The sequence below is a fragment of the Salvelinus alpinus genome, chromosome 2, assembly GCF_045679555.1.
Source record: "Salvelinus alpinus chromosome 2, SLU_Salpinus.1, whole genome shotgun sequence".
NCBI classification, from domain to species: Eukaryota; Metazoa; Chordata; class Actinopteri; order Salmoniformes; family Salmonidae; genus Salvelinus; species Salvelinus alpinus.
In genome coordinates this window covers 1,085,436-1,107,458 of record NC_092087.1, presented here as the reverse complement: position 1 = coordinate 1,107,458, position 22,023 = coordinate 1,085,436, and the positions used below count along the sequence as shown (strand labels likewise).

At 41.3% G+C, this 22,023-nt stretch overlaps 1 pseudogene; it reads left to right on the top strand.

The window, feature by feature from the left end:
- The first annotated feature begins 779 nt into the window (after window positions 1-779).
- The window catches only part of LOC139552655 (BTB/POZ domain-containing protein KCTD6-like), a 34,602-nt pseudogene continuing 13,358 nt past the window's right edge, over window positions 780-22,023 (top strand).

Below are 22,023 nucleotides of genomic sequence, written 5' to 3'. Positions count from 1 at the left end.
CCATGTGTAGACTCAAGGACCAGAGTAGCCAAGGTAGGTGGGAATGAGCAGGACCCACGGTTGGAGAAAAACAATTACTCAATTGATTTCAGAATCTCAGGATACATGGCTTGTCTTGAAAAACAGTTGTCCATAGCAGTCAGTAACACTCAGGACACAAAAATAACCATTTAGGCTTGAACAATTTTTAAATAAACCAATATCTTATAGAAATACTTTTATTTGTATGATAAGAAGCATAACATATTTTCCATAATTATCAATTTACATGGTATAAGAACAGGATTTATTCTGAACCGTTCCAAAAATCCGTGACCCGGAAGTACTTTGTTATTCTTGCCTGCTTCACAATTGCGTATATTATCAATGATTGCCTATTATATTGACAAGCTATTCGAGTGACTGCTGTAACAATGGAAATACATGTCCTCAAACATGGATGGCAGGCGGGAGGAGCCGAGATCAGGTGGGACCATTCTATCCAATGAAACGGCAGATACGCTGTGAACAACAGACCATAGAGATACAGAACTGATCTTTGTGTCTTTGCTATTTTAACGTCTGTGACATTTTAAAGTAGTTAATTTTCTTCACTGGCTGATCGCTCCCAACGCATGAAAAGCCACCCAGTTGACTACTTAAAAATAAGGAAGCGCTCAATGTCCATGCTAAAACTGGTGATATCCATGATTATCCCTTATATCTCTATGACAACAGACACAACTCCAATATAACGTTAATTGTTTTTCTCCAAAGTTGCCGGAAGGCCACATGTGTCCACTATTATCAGTGCATTCGTAACAACTTAATCATTATGAAACTTTAATTCGATCAAATAAGCCTCACGTAACAAATTAGCAATTACATTTTTTCCCCCTCACTTCGTGGCCATTATATTCGTGGCCATATTTTTGTCGGAGTAAAAGCTCTCGCTTCGCCTCTTCCTCTCTGATAGCATACAGACTGGTGCTCAGGCTAACTCGCCACAGAAGACCATCCAGCTGGAAGTTCTTAGTTAGCTACAATGTTGTTGATGGTTGGTTGGTTTGTTGGTTGTCTAGTCACGATTTTTGTGGCACAGGTAGCGGAGCCAAACTGAACCATATTTGTCGAAGCATCTTCTTTGATGGTGGTGCCATGGTTTAAATGTCCGACTAACCAACTCACTGCTTCAGCATGGATCCCATCTTATCTAGCTACAGAGGAACAAATGCAACATCGCGAACAGGTTGGGTAAATTAATCTCAAACCTAGTTCATGATCAAATGTTCTTTAGAAAGGGCGATCGCACAGTTAGCTAGTGTGCAACTAACGAGTATTTGTTTGTTAGCTAACTAATGTTAACTGGCTAACATCCCCTGCTGTTTGTATCCCAGCTTCAAATCATGGATGTAACTAGCTAGTTAACGGTACTATTAAGAGCTTAAAACATCACCTACTATTGTCTGTAAATTACTCGTTTTTGTTATTTTTGTTGTTGGGAGTTTAGCTAACTAATTACCTGTGATAATTAGCACGGCTGGCTAGCTATTATCCCTATAATGGACTAAATGAGTCTGCATGCTTCAGTTCGGCTAGCGCCTAGCTGACCCGAACGAATGTTCTCGCACACTCCCTTAAAAGACTGATGCTGCATCCCAAACACTTAAACGCACCCTATCCCCTCAGCCCTCAAATTCAGTGGACACTTCTGATGACGTCTGACGCGTATACACTTGAAATTCGTCACTCGTTCATCCCGCGATTATTTTAGCTTTCACCCACTGGTAGATTGTGGGTACTTTATATGCGCTACAGTCAATTATGATTGCATGTCTACTTATATTAAATATATCATTATTAATATACGCCTACTGTATGATAACTAGCAAATTAATTAGCAAACTAACGTTAGCCTGCCTAGCTGGAACTTCTGAAGAAGGAACATGTTTTATTTCTACAATTTCCAAAAACTTAGCTAAACAAAAACATAATTACTTTTACAAGACGTGTTAATGCCATAATGTGCATTAGTAGCACAATTTCCAATTTATTTACATTTGTTTGTACTTAGACTTGTATGTTAACTTCTCCATATTGAGGTTTTAAATTTTGGCGGACTTTTCTTAGCGGATGTATAATCATCGCGAAATGAATTATGGGGCATTTCAGGCCCCGAAGTTAAAATAATTTTAAGCTCGCAAACTCGATCAAAAACAAGGGCTTGAGGGGCTTACATTGCTTGGCTAAATGTTGGACCAACGACAAATATGGCCGCGGGGATTCCCCCAAGGGCATAAGGTGAGGTGAGTTTGAAACAAAGCCATTTGCTTGAAATACGAGGGAAAAAGCGTCAATGGTACCGTTTGTCTATTTTGAGATGCCGTAGCCAGTATTCACTTCATTAAAAATAGTCTGAATTAAGGTAACTCAAGAAATATGTCATTCATTTGGACGTTTCTGCCGAAAAGATGTTAGTCGCGCAATTTGACATCTAACTAAGATGTTTGGTGACAGTATTTCTATCAATGAAAAATATTGCATGAGAACAAGTTCTCTCGTTGAATGACAACAAAGATTTTATTGAAGAATCTCTCCTCTTGACCAATCACCTGACGAAGGGGCGTAGACTTCGGCTCCATAACAAATAGTTGTGCCCGAGCAGCGGAAAAATGTTTGCTAACGGTTGTCTGTTTGAGCCAGTAAAGGGGGCTTTACTAGTCTTGGGTGGCGGAATGACTAACTGCACTCCAGGCCTGAGGGCACACGCTTTCTAGTCGGCTTAAATTGAAGATGTGACAAATAGGAGTGTCGATATCGTCTGCTATTATCCATCCATATTGTCAGACCCAGGTGGCTTGTCATTGTTAATAGACAGTACTTTTTTCACCTCTTCCACACTGACTTTACGGAATTCAAAAGTACAATTCTAGTCTTTCATAATTTGGCCAGATATACTTGGATGTGTAGTGTCAGCGTTTGTTGCTGGCATATCATCGGTAAGTTTGCTTATCTTGCCAATGAAAAAGTAATTAAAGTAGTTGGCAATATCAGTGGGCTTTGTGATGAATGAGCCATCTGATTCAATGAATGAAGGAGCCGAGTTGGCTTTTTTCCCCTAAATGTCATTTATCAATTTTGAGACACCGTAGCCAGTATACACTTCCTCAAGAAATCATATATATTTGGACGTTTTTGTCGTATATCTTAGTCGTGCAATTTTAGTCCTAAGATGTTTGGTGCAGTATTTCTCAAGTAAAAAAAAATGTGCATGAAAACATTCTAAGCTAACATGTGGAATTGTTTTAAGATGGTCATACCAAGGAACATTTAGCTATTTGAATTTTAGGACCCCTTTTAGTTAGAAAACAAATACTTGATGAAACATTGAATTTGGCCTTACTGCTATTAGCCCATAGAAACGCATTGAAAAACAGATTCATACATGGAAAAAATAGTCAAAAAATCTATCTAAAGGAAGTTTGTTTTTTAAAGTGTCAGGCCTATATCTTGAGAGATATAAGATCAGAATATTATCCCCCCATATTTAACAATCATTTTTGGCACTAAACTACTTCCATATATATATATATACACAGTGGGGCAAAAAAAGTATTTAGTCAGCCACCAATTGTGCAAGTTCTCCCACTTAAAAAGATGAGAGAGGCCTGTAATTTTCATCATAGGTACACTTCAACTATGACAGACAAAATGAGGGGAAAAAGTCCAGAAAATCACATTGTAGGATTTTTAATTAATTTATTTGCAAATTATGGTGGAAAATAAGTATTTGGTCACCTACAAACAAGCAAGATTTCTGGCTCTCACAGACCTGTAACTTACTTCTTCTTTAAGAGGCTCCTCTGTCCTCCACTCGTTACCTGTATTAATGGCACCTGTTTGAACTTGTTATCAGTATACTCATCGCTCCCGTACGGGCTCGGGAGAGACGAAGGTCGAAAGCCGTACTGGCTCGGGAGAGACAAAAGCCGTACGGGCTCGGGAGAGACGAAGGTCGAAAGCCATGCGTCCTCCGAAGCACAACCCAACCAACCCGCACTGCTTCTTAACACAGCGCACCTCCAACCCGGAAGCCAGCCGCACCAATGTGTCGGAGGAAACACCGTGCACCTGGCCCCCTTGGTTAGCGCGCACTGTGCCCGGCCCGCCACAGGAGTCGCTGGTGTGCGATGAGACAAGGATATCCCTACCGGTCTAACCCGGACAACGCTAGCCCGATTGGGCGTCGCCCCACGGACCTCCCGGTCGCGGCCGGCTGCGACAGAGCCTGGGCCCGAACCCAGAATCTCTGGTGGCACAGCTAGCGGTGCAGTGCCCTAGACTACTGCGCCACCCGGGAGGCCCCACACCCTATGTGTTTTAATTAAATCAACTATATGTACTGAGCTTGTCTGATGCTTTACGCTCACTGTTTGATTAAATATTTAAGACATACATGACTCGAGGGAAACAGAGATAGCCTAACCAGAAGAAGACCCTTCCCCAGCTGCTGGTCGTGGCAGATTCAGCCATTAAACTCCTGTAGTTGCTGGTAATAGGCTGCATCAGGGGCCGCCTTTTCCATTCGGACTGCCAAGTTATCTTACCATTTCAACTGCAATCACATCTGCTAAATGTGTTGTCGTGTCTTTGGCTATGCCGGATTAAGTGATATGACATGCTATTCTATAAAATCCTTTCTCCGTAATTAATATTACCTGATTGAGCTAATCATGTAAATCTAGTTAACTAGAGTCGGGGCACCACGAAAGAGTGTTTATAGAGCTGTTATCTTCCGAATAAACTCTTAAAGACCTAGTAATATTTTACATCAATAGCAGTCAATATCAATCGTCACCTTATTTCAGTCTCATCTGAAAGTTGTAAATTCTTGGTTATCTTCACGAACCCTGGCTAACAAGTTGAATCTGCAATACAAAATTGGATTTAATTATTTATTTACTAAATACCTAACTAATCACACAGAATTACATATACACAGAATGAATCATACCTTGATTACAAATTACGTCATAAAGGAAAACGTCTCTAGCGGGCGGAACAGATGTGACAGCTGTTTACACAAAAGAAAAGGGGTCTGGGTTTGAGTGAAAGAGTGGGAAGACTGAGGAACAAAGGGCGAAGCTGTGCTATCGTAAATACAGATTCTTATGCATTCTAAATTACCGCACATTTGGAAAAGGAAAATGCAATAAATATTTACTCTGAGCTGCGCTTCGGTAGGTTGGTGGTAGATGGATGGCCGTGTTACCCAACAGAGTCCTTTGTCCTTTGAAGAGTGTCTCTGGTGGTAAATTGGATAACGTCGTTGTGTAGTAAACGGGATACTCGCTCTGTTCTTTCCTAATTTACGTTTGCAGCTGCTGTTGCTAACTCAACGTCTAGGAGGTATCACTTCTGTAGTGAATAAGAGTTCAAAGTTCATACCATTCGCAACCAAAGCTCACGCTGATGTTGGCTTAGTTCTGTAGTTGACATGTTAGTCCTTTTCAACGTATGGACCGTCGTCCTCACATCCTTGGGACAGGAGGTTTCATTTTTGTCAAGGGCTTATATAGTGGAGGGAGAAAAGGGGTGTGTTTCATAATTTACAACCTATGTCTCTTCACGTGAGCGGGCCACTGAGTCGGGCCTAATTCACTCATGAAAACCCAATTCTCACATTTTAGAAGCTAAAATCACATTTCATCCCATCACGAATAATTTCATATTCAAACATTTAAATTGAACAACAATTCCATGTGAATCCGATAACTCTGATGTGTAGACTTTCCACTGTAGAGTTTATGTCATTCTATCATTGATGAGAATGTCTCAGATGACAACCGAACTGACATCATATTCATTAAGTACCACCGCATATGTTCAATTGGTCGGATTACCAGAATATAGTTCATTTCCCCCCACCTTTCTGATGTTCCCAGAATCTCTATGTTAACCAAGGGGTTTTCAAATTTCACATAAGTAGGGTAGAGAGAGGAAAAAGGGGGAAAGGGGTATTTATGACTGTATTTATGACATAAACCTACCCCCAGGCCAACATCATGACACATTGTATCAACTATTAACTGGGTCCAGCCTAAGCTTGTATAAAATATTCTGGGTCACAGTGTGCTCGGAACAGACACAGCTGTAGGCTGTTTGAGCAAGCGATCAGAAGTCATCAGGTATTTTTCGGTGCATTACATTTTTCCCTTTCATGCCGAGTGGCAACCGAGAGCTGGAAATATTTTTCAAATACATTGAGGAGCTATTGTCACTCAATGGATAAAAAAAAAGACTTGTTTTGCAGTGAAAAAAATAAAAAAAAAAGTACTTTGAGAAGCTCCACAGCTCATTAGTGGTGGTAAGTTAAGACAATCAGAAATACTATCGGACATCCCCATTTTATAGGCCTACATTTGCGCGCAGGCCAGCTAGCCTAGGTCTACTTCTATATGCGTAATCAGGTGCGTGTCTTTACTCAAATATTGACATGAGCGCTCCAAACAAATGACAATAAATAGATTTACATCTCGTAAATGGAATGAAATATATCCAAAACGTGTTTCTCACAAGTGTAGGATAGGTTTTGAGCTCTGCAAACAACGTGTCCACTCTGAGAATGGTATATGACTGTAACAACGTGTCCACTCTGAGAATGGTATATGACTGTAACAACGTGTCCACTCTGAGAATGGTATATGACTGTAACAACGTGTCCACTCTGAGAATGGTATATGACTGTAACAACGTGTCCACTCTGAGAATGGTATATGACTGTAACAACGTGTCCACTCTGAGAATGGTATATGACTGTAACAACGTGTCCACTCTGAGAATGGTATATGACTGTAACAACGTGTCCACTCTGAGAATGGTATATGACTGTAACAACGTGTCCACTCTGAGAATGGTATATGACTGTAACAACGTGTCCACTCTGAGAATGGTATATGACTGTAACAACGTGTCCACTCTGAGAATGGTATATGACTGTAACAACGTGTCCACTCTGAGAATGGTATATGACTGTAACAACGTGTCCACTCTGAGAATGGTATATGACTGTAACAACGTGTCCACTCTGAGAATGGTATATGACTGTAACAACGTGTCCACTCTGAGAATGGTATATGACTGTAACAACGTGTCCACTCTGAGAATGGTATATGACTGTAACAACGTGTCCACTCTGAGAATGGTATATGACTGTAACAACGTGTCCACTCTGAGAATGGTATATGACTGTAACAACGTGTCCACTCTGAGAATGGTATATGACTGTAACAACGTGTCCACTCTGAGAATGGTATATGACTGTAACAACGTGTCCACTCTGAGAATGGTATATGACTGTAACAACGTGTCCACTCTGAGAATGGTATATGACTGTAACAACGTGTCCACTCTGAGAATGGTATATGACTGTAACAACGTGTCCACTCTGAGAATGGTATATGACTGTAACAACGTGTCCACTCTGAGAATGGTATATGACTGTAACAACGTGTCCACTCTGAGAATGGTATATGACTGTAACAACGTGTCCACTCTGAGAATGGTATATGACTGTAACAACGTGTCCACTCTGAGAATGGTATATGACTGTAACAACGTGTCCACTCTGAGAATGGTATATGACTGTAACAACGTGTCCACTCTGAGAATGGTATATGACTGTAACAACGTGTCCACTCTGAGAATGGTATATGACTGTAACAACGTGTCCACTCTGAGAATGGTATATGACTGTAACAACGTGTCCACTCTGAGAATGGTATATGACTGTAACAACGTGTCCACTCTGAGAATGGTATATGACTGTAACAACGTGTCCACTCTGAGAATGGTATATGACTGTAACAACGTGTCCACTCTGAGAATGGTATATGACTGTAACAACGTGTCCACTCTGAGAATGGTATATGACTGTAACAACGTGTCCACTCTGAGAATGGTATATGACTGTAACAACGTGTCCACTCTGAGAATGGTATATGACTGTAACAACGTGTCCACTCTGAGAATGGTATATGACTGTAACAACGTGTCCACTCTGAGAATGGTATATGACTGTAACAACGTGTCCACTCTGAGAATGGTATATGACTGTAACAACGTGTCCACTCTGAGAATGGTATATGACTGTAACAACGTGTCCACTCTGAGAATGGTATATGACTGTAACAACGTGTCCACTCTGAGAATGGTATATGACTGTAACAACGTGTCCACTCTGAGAATGGTATATGACTGTAACAACGTGTCCACTCTGAGAATGGTATATGACTGTAACAACGTGTCCACTCTGAGAATGGTATATGACTGTAACAACGTGTCCACTCTGAGAATGGTATATGACTGTAACAACGTGTCCACTCTGAGAATGGTATATGACTGTAACAACGTGTCCACTCTGAGAATGGTATATGACTGTAACAACGTGTCCACTCTGAGAATGGTATATGACTGTAACAACGTGTCCACTCTGAGAATGGTATATGACTGTAACAACGTGTCCACTCTGAGAATGGTATATGACTGTAACAACGTGTCCACTCTGAGAATGGTATATGACTGTAACAACGTGTCCACTCTGAGAATGGTATATGACTGTAACAACGTGTCCACTCTGAGAATGGTATATGACTGTAACAACGTGTCCACTCTGAGAATGGTATATGACTGTAACAACGTGTCCACTCTGAGAATGGTATATGACTGTAACAACGTGTCCACTCTGAGAATGGTATATGACTGTAACAACGTGTCCACTCTGAGAATGGTATATGACTGTAACAACGTGTCCACTCTGAGAATGGTATATGACTGTAACAACGTGTCCACTCTGAGAATGGTATATGACTGTAACAACGTGTCCACTCTGAGAATGGTATATGACTGTAACAACGTGTCCACTCTGAGAATGGTATATGACTGTAACAACGTGTCCACTCTGAGAATGGTATATGACTGTAACAACGTGTCCACTCTGAGAATGGTATATGACTGTAACAACGTGTCCACTCTGAGAATGGTATATGACTGTAACAACGTGTCCACTCTGAGAATGGTATATGACTGTAACAACGTGTCCACTCTGAGAATGGTATATGACTGTAACAACGTGTCCACTCTGAGAATGGTATATGACTGTAACAACGTGTCCACTCTGAGAATGGTATATGACTGTAACAACGTGTCCACTCTGAGAATGGTATATGACTGTAACAACGTGTCCACTCTGAGAATGGTATATGACTGTAACAACGTGTCCACTCTGAGAATGGTATATGACTGTAACAACGTGTCCACTCTGAGAATGGTATATGACTGTAACAACGTGTCCACTCTGAGAATGGTATATGACTGTAACAACGTGTCCACTCTGAGAATGGTATATGACTGTAACAACGTGTCCACTCTGAGAATGGTATATGACTGTAACAACGTGTCCACTCTGAGAATGGTATATGACTGTAACAACGTGTCCACTCTGAGAATGGTATATGACTGTAACAACGTGTCCACTCTGAGAATGGTATATGACTGTAACAACGTGTCCACTCTGAGAATGGTATATGACTGTAACAACGTGTCCACTCTGAGAATGGTATATGACTGTAACAACGTGTCCACTCTGAGAATGGTATATGACTGTAACAACGTGTCCACTCTGAGAATGGTATATGACTGTAACAACGTGTCCACTCTGAGAATGGTATATGACTGTAACAACGTGTCCACTCTGAGAATGGTATATGACTGTAACAACGTGTCCACTCTGAGAATGGTATATGACTGTAACAACGTGTCCACTCTGAGAATGGTATATGACTGTAACAACGTGTCCACTCTGAGAATGGTATATGACTGTAACAACGTGTCCACTCTGAGAATGGTATATGACTGTAACAACGTGTCCACTCTGAGAATGGTATATGACTGTAACAACGTGTCCACTCTGAGAATGGTATATGACTGTAACAACGTGTCCACTCTGAGAATGGTATATGACTGTAACAACGTGTCCACTCTGAGAATGGTATATGACTGTAACAACGTGTCCACTCTGAGAATGGTATATGACTGTAACAACGTGTCCACTCTGAGAATGGTATATGACTGTAACAACGTGTCCACTCTGAGAATGGTATATGACTGTAACAACGTGTCCACTCTGAGAATGGTATATGACTGTAACAACGTGTCCACTCTGAGAATGGTATATGACTGTAACAACGTGTCCACTCTGAGAATGGTATATGACTGTAACAACGTGTCCACTCTGAGAATGGTATATGACTGTAACAACGTGTCCACTCTGAGAATGGTATATGACTGTAACAACGTGTCCACTCTGAGAATGGTATATGACTGTAACAACGTGTCCACTCTGAGAATGGTATATGACTGTAACAACGTGTCCACTCTGAGAATGGTATATGACTGTAACAACGTGTCCACTCTGAGAATGGTATATGACTGTAACAACGTGTCCACTCTGAGAATGGTATATGACTGTAACAACGTGTCCACTCTGAGAATGGTATATGACTGTAACAACGTGTCCACTCTGAGAATGGTATATGACTGTAACAACGTGTCCACTCTGAGAATGGTATATGACTGTAACAACGTGTCCACTCTGAGAATGGTATATGACTGTAACAACGTGTCCACTCTGAGAATGGTATATGACTGTAACAACGTGTCCACTCTGAGAATGGTATATGACTGTAACAACGTGTCCACTCTGAGAATGGTATATGACTGTAACAACGTGTCCACTCTGAGAATGGTATATGACTGTAACAACGTGTCCACTCTGAGAATGGTATATGACTGTAACAACGTGTCCACTCTGAGAATGGTATATGACTGTAACAACGTGTCCACTCTGAGAATGGTATATGACTGTAACAACGTGTCCACTCTGAGAATGGTATATGACTGTAACAACGTGTCCACTCTGAGAATGGTATATGACTGTAACAACGTGTCCACTCTGAGAATGGTATATGACTGTAACAACGTGTCCACTCTGAGAATGGTATATGACTGTAACAACGTGTCCACTCTGAGAATGGTATATGACTGTAACAACGTGTCCACTCTGAGAATGGTATATGACTGTAACAACGTGTCCACTCTGAGAATGGTATATGACTGTAACAACGTGTCCACTCTGAGAATGGTATATGACTGTAACAACGTGTCCACTCTGAGAATGGTATATGACTGTAACAACGTGTCCACTCTGAGAATGGTATATGACTGTAACAACGTGTCCACTCTGAGAATGGTATATGACTGTAACAACGTGTCCACTCTGAGAATGGTATATGACTGTAACAACGTGTCCACTCTGAGAATGGTATATGACTGTAACAACGTGTCCACTCTGAGAATGGTATATGACTGTAACAACGTGTCCACTCTGAGAATGGTATATGACTGTAACAACGTGTCCACTCTGAGAATGGTATATGACTGTAACAACGTGTCCACTCTGAGAATGGTATATGACTGTAACAACGTGTCCACTCTGAGAATGGTATATGACTGTAACAACGTGTCCACTCTGAGAATGGTATATGACTGTAACAACGTGTCCACTCTGAGAATGGTATATGACTGTAACAACGTGTCCACTCTGAGAATGGTATATGACTGTAACAACGTGTCCACTCTGAGAATGGTATATGACTGTAACAACGTGTCCACTCTGAGAATGGTATATGACTGTAACAACGTGTCCACTCTGAGAATGGTATATGACTGTAACAACGTGTCCACTCTGAGAATGGTATATGACTGTAACAACGTGTCCACTCTGAGAATGGTATATGACTGTAACAACGTGTCCACTCTGAGAATGGTATATGACTGTAACAACGTGTCCACTCTGAGAATGGTATATGACTGTAACAACGTGTCCACTCTGAGAATGGTATATGACTGTAACAACGTGTCCACTCTGAGAATGGTATATGACTGTAACAACGTGTCCACTCTGAGAATGGTATATGACTGTAACAACGTGTCCACTCTGAGAATGGTATATGACTGTAACAACGTGTCCACTCTGAGAATGGTATATGACTGTAACAACGTGTCCACTCTGAGAATGGTATATGACTGTAACAACGTGTCCACTCTGAGAATGGTATATGACTGTAACAACGTGTCCACTCTGAGAATGGTATATGACTGTAACAACGTGTCCACTCTGAGAATGGTATATGACTGTAACAACGTGTCCACTCTGAGAATGGTATATGACTGTAACAACGTGTCCACTCTGAGAATGGTATATGACTGTAACAACGTGTCCACTCTGAGAATGGTATATGACTGTAACAACGTGTCCACTCTGAGAATGGTATATGACTGTAACAACGTGTCCACTCTGAGAATGGTATATGACTGTAACAACGTGTCCACTCTGAGAATGGTATATGACTGTAACAACGTGTCCACTCTGAGAATGGTATATGACTGTAACAACGTGTCCACTCTGAGAATGGTATATGACTGTAACAACGTGTCCACTCTGAGAATGGTATATGACTGTAACAACGTGTCCACTCTGAGAATGGTATATGACTGTAACAACGTGTCCACTCTGAGAATGGTATATGACTGTAACAACGTGTCCACTCTGAGAATGGTATATGACTGTAACAACGTGTCCACTCTGAGAATGGTATATGACTGTAACAACGTGTCCACTCTGAGAATGGTATATGACTGTAACAACGTGTCCACTCTGAGAATGGTATATGACTGTAACAACGTGTCCACTCTGAGAATGGTATATGACTGTAACAACGTGTCCACTCTGAGAATGGTATATGACTGTAACAACGTGTCCACTCTGAGAATGGTATATGACTGTAACAACGTGTCCACTCTGAGAATGGTATATGACTGTAACAACGTGTCCACTCTGAGAATGGTATATGACTGTAACAACGTGTCCACTCTGAGAATGGTATATGACTGTAACAACGTGTCCACTCTGAGAATGGTATATGACTGTAACAACGTGTCCACTCTGAGAATGGTATATGACTGTAACAACGTGTCCACTCTGAGAATGGTATATGACTGTAACAACGTGTCCACTCTGAGAATGGTATATGACTGTAACAACGTGTCCACTCTGAGAATGGTATATGACTGTAACAACGTGTCCACTCTGAGAATGGTATATGACTGTAACAACGTGTCCACTCTGAGAATGGTATATGACTGTAACAACGTGTCCACTCTGAGAATGGTATATGACTGTAACAACGTGTCCACTCTGAGAATGGTATATGACTGTAACAACGTGTCCACTCTGAGAATGGTATATGACTGTAACAACGTGTCCACTCTGAGAATGGTATATGACTGTAACAACGTGTCCACTCTGAGAATGGTATATGACTGTAACAACGTGTCCACTCTGAGAATGGTATATGACTGTAACAACGTGTCCACTCTGAGAATGGTATATGACTGTAACAACGTGTCCACTCTGAGAATGGTATATGACTGTAACAACGTGTCCACTCTGAGAATGGTATATGACTGTAACAACGTGTCCACTCTGAGAATGGTATATGACTGTAACAACGTGTCCACTCTGAGAATGGTATATGACTGTAACAACGTGTCCACTCTGAGAATGGTATATGACTGTAACAACGTGTCCACTCTGAGAATGGTATATGACTGTAACAACGTGTCCACTCTGAGAATGGTATATGACTGTAACAACGTGTCCACTCTGAGAATGGTATATGACTGTAACAACGTGTCCACTCTGAGAATGGTATATGACTGTAACAACGTGTCCACTCTGAGAATGGTATATGACTGTAACAACGTGTCCACTCTGAGAATGGTATATGACTGTAACAACGTGTCCACTCTGAGAATGGTATATGACTGTAACAACGTGTCCACTCTGAGAATGGTATATGACTGTAACAACGTGTCCACTCTGAGAATGGTATATGACTGTAACAACGTGTCCACTCTGAGAATGGTATATGACTGTAACAACGTGTCCACTCTGAGAATGGTATATGACTGTAACAACGTGTCCACTCTGAGAATGGTATATGACTGTAACAACGTGTCCACTCTGAGAATGGTATATGACTGTAACAACGTGTCCACTCTGAGAATGGTATATGACTGTAACAACGTGTCCACTCTGAGAATGGTATATGACTGTAACAACGTGTCCACTCTGAGAATGGTATATGACTGTAACAACGTGTCCACTCTGAGAATGGTATATGACTGTAACAACGTGTCCACTCTGAGAATGGTATATGACTGTAACAACGTGTCCACTCTGAGAATGGTATATGACTGTAACAACGTGTCCACTCTGAGAATGGTATATGACTGTAACAACGTGTCCACTCTGAGAATGGTATATGACTGTAACAACGTGTCCACTCTGAGAATGGTATATGACTGTAACAACGTGTCCACTCTGAGAATGGTATATGACTGTAACAACGTGTCCACTCTGAGAATGGTATATGACTGTAACAACGTGTCCACTCTGAGAATGGTATATTACATTTACATTTACATTTAATGACTGTAACAATAATAAACAGAACAATTTCATATTTTTTTTTACTGAGTTAAGAGTTCATATAAGGTAATCAGTCAATTTAAATAAATTCATTAGACCCTAATCTAAGGATTTCATATAACTGGGCAGGGGTGCAGCCATGGGTGGGCCTGGGAGGGCATAGTCCCACCTACTGGGGAGCCAGGCCCAGCCAATCCAAATGAGTTTTTCCCCACAAAAGGACTTTATTACAGACAGAAATACTCATCTCCCCCACGCCCCTCAGACAATCACGCAGGTGAAGAAGCCGGATGTAGAGGTCCTGAGCTGGTGTGGTTACACATGGTCTGCGGTTGTGAGGATGGTTGGACATACTGCCAAATCCCTAAAAGCGGCTTATGGTAGAGAAATTCTCTGGCAACAGCTCTGATGGACATTCCTCCAGTCAGCATGCTAATTGCACACTCCCTCAACTTGAGACATCTGTGGCATAGTGTTGCGTGACAAAATTGTCCCCAGCACAAGGTGCACCTGTGTAATGTTCATGCTGTTAAATCAGCTTCTTGATATGCCACACCCATCAGGTGGATGGATTATCTTGACAAAGGAGAAATGCTCACTAACAGGGATGTAAAATTTACATAAAAAAACATTACAAAACGGCAGTAGTACTGTTTGTCCATCTTGAGACGCCATAGCCTCTTGTGCCAAACAGCTGAAAAAACGCTTGCCGAAGACCAAAAACGTCACAATGTCATCATGATCTATGCACAACCTGTTCTGAACTATTTTGGATACTCAGTCGATATTCACGTAATAATAAGGAGTTCTCCTTGATTAGGAAAACAAACATTCTTTCTCATTGTAAAAGAGACAACTTCCTCGTAGATTTTTTTGTTATACAGAAAAAACAAAACATGCCGAAAAGCTGTTGTGTTGTTCAATGTACATGTAACCAGGTCAAAAGTCCCGACCTATGGATTGCAATGCTCCCATGTAGGGAAGTGGAGCCTGCGAGAAGAGCCCTGTGGCTTCAGGCTATTCGGCATGGGGCGGCAGGGTAGCCTAGTGGTTAGAGCGTTGGACTTGTAACCGAAAGGTTGCAAGATTGAATCCCCGAGCTGACAAGGTTAAAAATCTGTCGTTTTGCCCCTGAACAAGGCACTTAACCCACTATTCCATGGTAGGCCGTCATTGAAAATAAGAATTTATTCTTAACTGACTTGCCTAGTTGAATAAAGGTTAAATTGGAAATTACTTCACATTTTAGCAGGACAATAACCTTAAACAGAAGGCCAAATCTATATTGTAATTGCTTACCAAGAAGACAGTGAATGTTCCTGAGTGGCCGAGTTACAGTTTGGACTTAAATCTATGGCAAGACCTGAAAATGGTTGTCTAGCAATGATCAACAACCAATTTGACAGAGCTTGAAGATTGTTGAAAAGAATAATGGGCAAATATTGCACAAGCCAGGTGTGTAAAGCTCTTAGAGACTCACCTAGAAACACTCACAGCTGTAATCGCTGCCAAAGGTGCTTCTACAAAGTATTGACTCAGGGGTGTGAATACTTATGTAAATTAGAATTCTGTATTTCATTCTCAATACATTTGCAAACATTTCTAAAAAAACATGTTTTAACTTTATCATTATTGTGTGTCTATTGTGTGTAGACGGGTAAGAAACATTATCCATTTAATCCATTTTGAATTCAGGCTGTAACAACAAAATGTGGATTAAGTCAAGGGGTGTGAATACTTTCTGAAGACTCTGAATCAGTCAAGGGGTGTGAATACTTTATGAAGGCTCTGTATCAGTCAAGGGGTGTGAATACCTTCTGAAGACTCTGTATCAGTCAAGGGGTGTGAATACTTTATGAAGGCTCTGTATCAGTCAAGGGGTGTGAATACTTTATGAAGGCTCTGAATCAGTCAAGGGGTGTGAATACTTTCTGAAGACTCTGAATCAGTCAAGGGGTGTGAATACTTTATGAAGACTATATCAGTCAAGGGGTGTGAATACTTTATGAAGACTCTGTATCAGTCAAGGGGTGTGAATACTTTCTGAAGGCTCTGTATCAGTCAAGGGGTGTGAATACTTTCTGAAGGCTCTGTATCAGTCAAGGGGTGTGAATACTTTCTGAAGACTCTGTATCAGTCAAGGGGTGTGAATACTTTCTGAAGGCTCTGTATCAGTCAAGGGGTGTGAATACTTTCTGAAGGCTCTGTATCAGTCAAGGGGTGTGAATACTTTATGAAGACTCTGTATCAGTCAAGGGGTGTGAATACTTTATGAAGGCTCTGAATCAGTCAAGGGGTGTGAATACTTTATGAAGGCTCTGAATCAGTCAAGGGGTGTGAATACTTTCTGAAGGCTCTGTATCAGTCAAGGGGTGTGAATACTTCCTGAAGGCTCTGTGTGGATCATTTCTAGCCACCACTTTTGATCTAGGCCAAATGAAATGAATTAAATTGGTGCATGAATGTGATACTATTATGGCTGGGTGGTATACTGTATTTTACTATATACCGGTATTGATGCACGGACCGGTTTGAGTTTTTACTTTATCTTCTATAACGGTATTTGAATGTTTGGTTTGTTAAATGTGATTATGGCGTGTGTAACTTCCATTTGTATAGTTTACTCCGCTGCTTGAGTCATACCTCTCTCTCTCTCTCAAAATTCAAGGGGTTTTATTGACATGGTAAACATATGTTAACGTTGCCAAAGCAAGTGAAGTAGATAATATACAAAAGTGAAATGAACAGTAAACATTACTCACAGAAGTTGCAAAAGAATAAAGACATTACAAATGTCATATTGTCTAGATACAGTGTTGTAACAATGTACAAAAGGGAAAATAAATAACATAAATATGGGTTGTATATACAATGGTGTTTGTTCTTCACTGGTTGCCCTTTTCTTGTGGCAACAGGTAACAAATCTTGCTGCTGTGATGCACACTGGTATTTCACCCAGTAGATATGGGAGTTTATCAAAATTGTTGTTTTTTTTTAAATTATTTGGATCTGTGTAATCTAAGGGAAATATGTGTCTCTAATATGGTCATACATAGGAGGTTAGGAAGTGCAGTTTTCACCTCATTTTGTGGGCAGTGTGCACATTGACTGTCTTCTCTTGAGAGCCAGGTCTGCCTATGGCAGCCTTTCTCAATAGCAAGGCTATGCTCACTGAGTCTGTACATTGTTAAAGCTTTCCTTAAGTTTGGGTCAATCACAGTGGTCAGGTATTCTGCCACTGTGTACTCTCTGTTTAGGGCCAAATAGCATTCTATTTTTCTTTGTTATTTGTTGTTAATTCTTTCCAATGTGTCAATTAATGATATTTTTGTTTTCTCTTGATTTGGTTGGGTCTAATTGTGTTGTTGTCCTGGGGCTCTGTGAGGTGTGTTTCTGAACAGAGCCCCAGGACCAGCTTGCTTAGGGGACTCTTCTCCAGGTTCATCTCTCTGTAGGTGAAGGCTTTGTTTGGGAATCGCTTCCTTTTAGGTGGTTGTAGAATTTAGCGGCTCTTTTCTGTGTTTTGATAATTAGCGGGTATCGGCCTAATTCTGCTCTGCATGCATTATTTGGTGTTTTACGTTGTACACGGAGGATATTTTTGCAGAATTCTGCATGCAGAGTCTCAATTTGATGTTTGTCCCATTTTTGTTGTTGTGAATTCTTGGTTGGTGAGCGTACCCCAGACCTCACAACCAGAAAGGGCAATGGGTTCTGTAACTGATTCAAGTATTTTTAGCCAGATCCTAATTGGTATGTCTAATTTTGTTTCTTTTGATGGCATAGATGGTCCTTCTTGCCGTGTCTCTCAGATCGTTCACAGCTTTGTGGAAGTTACCTGTGGCGCTGATGTTTAGGCCGAGGTATGTATAGTTTTTTTGTGTGCTCTAGGGCAAAAGTTGTCTAGATGGAATTTGTATTTGTGGTCCTGGCGACTGTACCTTTTTTGGAACACCATTATTTTGGTCTTACTGAGATTTACTGTCAGGGTCCAGGTCTGACAGAATCTGTGCAGAAGATCTAGGTGCTACTGTAGGCCCTCCTTGGTTGGTGACAGAAGCACCAGATCATCAGCAAACAGTAGACATTTGACTTCAGATTCTAGTAGGGTGAGGCCAGGTGCTGCAGACTGTTCTAGTGCCCTCAACAATACGTTGATATATATGTTGAAGAGGGTGGGGCTTAAGCTGGATCCCTGTTTCACCCCACAGGAAGACATTTTTGTTTTTTGCCAATTTTAACCACACACTTGTTGTTTTTACATGGATTTTATAATGTCGTATGTTTTTCCCCCTACACCACTTTCCATCTATTTGTATAGCAGACCCTCATGCAAAATTGAGTCTAAGGCTTTTTTGAAATCAACAAAGCATGAGAAGACTTTGCCTTTGATTTATTTTTGTCTTTTAGGGTGTGCAGGGTGAATACGTGGTCTGTTGTATGATAATTTGGTTAACAGCCAATTTGACATTTGCTCAGTGCATTGTTTTCACTGAGGAAATGTACGAGTCTGCTGTTAATGATAACGCAGAGGATTTCCCCAAGATTGCTGTTGACGCATATCCCACGGTAGTTATTGATGTCAAATTTGTCTTCATTTTTGTGGATTGGGGTGATCAGTCATTGGTTCCAAATATTGGGGAAGATGCCAGAGCTAAGGAAGATGTTAAAGAGTTTAAGTATAGCCAATTGGAATTTGTGGTATGTATGTTTTATAATTTCATTGAGGATACCATCAACACCACATGCCTTTTTGGGTTGGAGGGTTTGTATTTTGTCCTGTAGTTCATTCAATGTAATTGGAGAATCCAGTGGGTTCTGGTAGTCTTTAATAGTTGATTCTAAGATTTAATTTGATAATGTTTATGTTTTTGCTGCTTGTTCTTTGTCATAGAGCCAAAAAGATTGGAGAAGTGGTTTACCCATACATCTCCGTTTTGGATAGATAACTCTTCGTGTTGTTTGTTTTTAGTGTTTTCCAATTTTCCCAGAAGTGGTTAGAGTCTATGGATTCTTCAGTTACATTGAGCTGATTTCTGACGTGCTCTTCCTTCTTTTTCCGTAGTGTATTTCTGTATTGTTTTAGTGATTCACCATAGTGAAGGTGTAGACTCAGGTTTTCTGGGTCTCTATGTTTTTGGTTGGATAGGTTTCTCCATTTCTTTCTTAGGTTTTTGCATTCTTCATCAAAACATTTGTCATTGTTAATTTTCTTCGGTTTTCTGTTATTTATTTTTTTGATTTGATAAGGAAGCTGAGAGGTCAAATATACTGTTTAGGTTTTCTATTGCCAAGTTTACACCTTCACTGTTACAGTGGAACGTTTTGTCCAGGAAGTTGTCTAAAAGGGATTGAATATGTTGCCTAATTGTTTTTTGGTTGGTTTCCACACTACTTTCCTTCCATCTATAGCATTTCTTAATATTATTCAGTTCCTTTGGTTTTAATGCCTCATGATTGAGTATTTCTCTGTTCAAGTAGACTGTGATTTAGCTGTGGTCTGATAGGGTGTCAGTGGGCTGATTGTGAACGCTCTGAGAGACTCTGGGTTGAGGTCAGTGATAAAGTAGTCTACAGTACTACTGCCAAGAGATTAGCTATAGGTGTACCTACTATAGGAGTCCCCTTGAAGCCTACCGTTGACTATGTACATACCCAGCATGCAACAGCTGCAGGAGTTGTGACCTGTTTTTGTTGGTTATGTTGTCATAGTTGTGTCTAGGGGGGCAGATGGGGGAGGGAATACTGTCACCTCCAGGCAGGTGTTTGTCCCCCTGTGTGCTGAGGGTGTCAGGTTCTTGTCCAGTTCTGGCATTTAGGTCGCCACAGATTAGTACATGTCCCTGGGCCTGGAAATGATTGATTTCTCCCTCCAGAGTGGAGAAGCTGGCTTCATTAAAGTATGGGGATTCTAGTGGGGGGATATAGGTGGCACACAGGAGGACATTTTTCTCTGTTAAGATAATTTCCTTTTGAATTTCTAGCCAAATGTAAAATGTTCCTGTTTTGATTAATTTAATGATGTGAGTTAAGTCTGCTCTATACCAAATTAGCATAATTTGAGTCTCTTCCCTGTTTCCCACCTGGTAGTTTGGTGGATGGGACTACCAGCTCTCTGTAACCTAGAGGGCAACCAGTGGGTCCATCTCCTCTATACCATGTTTCTTGTAGGATGACAATGTCTGTATTTCTGATTTCTTTGGTGAAGTCCAGGTTCCTGCTCTTCAGGCCAAAGACAGATGACCTCAGGCCTTGGATATTCCAGAATAAGATAGTGAAGGCCTTGGATATTCCAGGATGAGATGGTGAAGGCCTGGGATATTCCAGGATGAGATGGTGAAGGCCTGGGATATTCCAGAATGAGATGGTGAAGGCCTGGGATATTCCAGGATGAGATGGTGAAGGCCTGGGATATTCCAGGATGAGATGGTGAAGGCCTGGGATATTCCAGGATGAGATGGTGAAGGCCTGGGATATTCCAGGATGAGATGGTGAAGGCCTGGGATATTCCAGGATGAGATGGTGAAGGCCTGGGATATTCCAGGATGAGATGGTGAAGGCCTTGGATATTCCAGGATGAGATAGTGAAGGCCTGGGATATTCCAGGATGAGATAGTGAAGGCTTTGGATATTCCAGGATGAGATAGTGAAGGCCTGGATATTCCAGGATGAGATGGTGAAGGCCTGGGATATTCCAGGATGAGATAGTGAAGGCTTTGGATATTCCAGGATGAGATAGTGAAGGCCTGGATATTCCAGGATGAGATGGTGAAGGCCTTGGGATATTCCAGGATGAGATAGTGAAGGCCTTGGATATTCCAGGATGAGATGGTGAAGGCCTGGGATATTCCAGGATGAGATGGTGAAGGCCTGGGATATTCCAGGATGAGATGGTGAAGGCCTGGGATATTCCAGGATGAGATGGTGAAGGCCTGGGATATTCCAGGATGAGATGGTGAAGGCCTTGGATATTCCAGGATGAGATGGTGAAGGCCTTGGATATTCCAGGATGAGATGGTGAAGGCCTTGGATATTCCAGGATGAGCTGGTGAAGGCCTGGGATATTCCAGGATGAGATGGTGAAGGCCTTGGATATTCCAGGATGAGATGGTGAAGGCCTGGATATTCCAGGATGAGATGGTGAAGGCCTGGGATATTCCAGGATGAGATAGTGAAGGCCTGGGATATTCCAGGATGAGATAGTGAAGGCCTGGATATTCCAGGATGAGATGGTGAAGGCCTTGGGATATTCCAGGATGAGATGGTGAAGGCCTTGGATATTCCAGGATGAGATGGTGAAGGCCTTGGGATATTCCAGGATGAGATGGTGAAGGCCTTGGGATATTCCAGGATGAGATGGTGAAGGCCTTGGATATTCCAGGATGAGATGGTGAAGGCCTTGGATATTCCAGGATGAGATGGTGAAGGCCTGG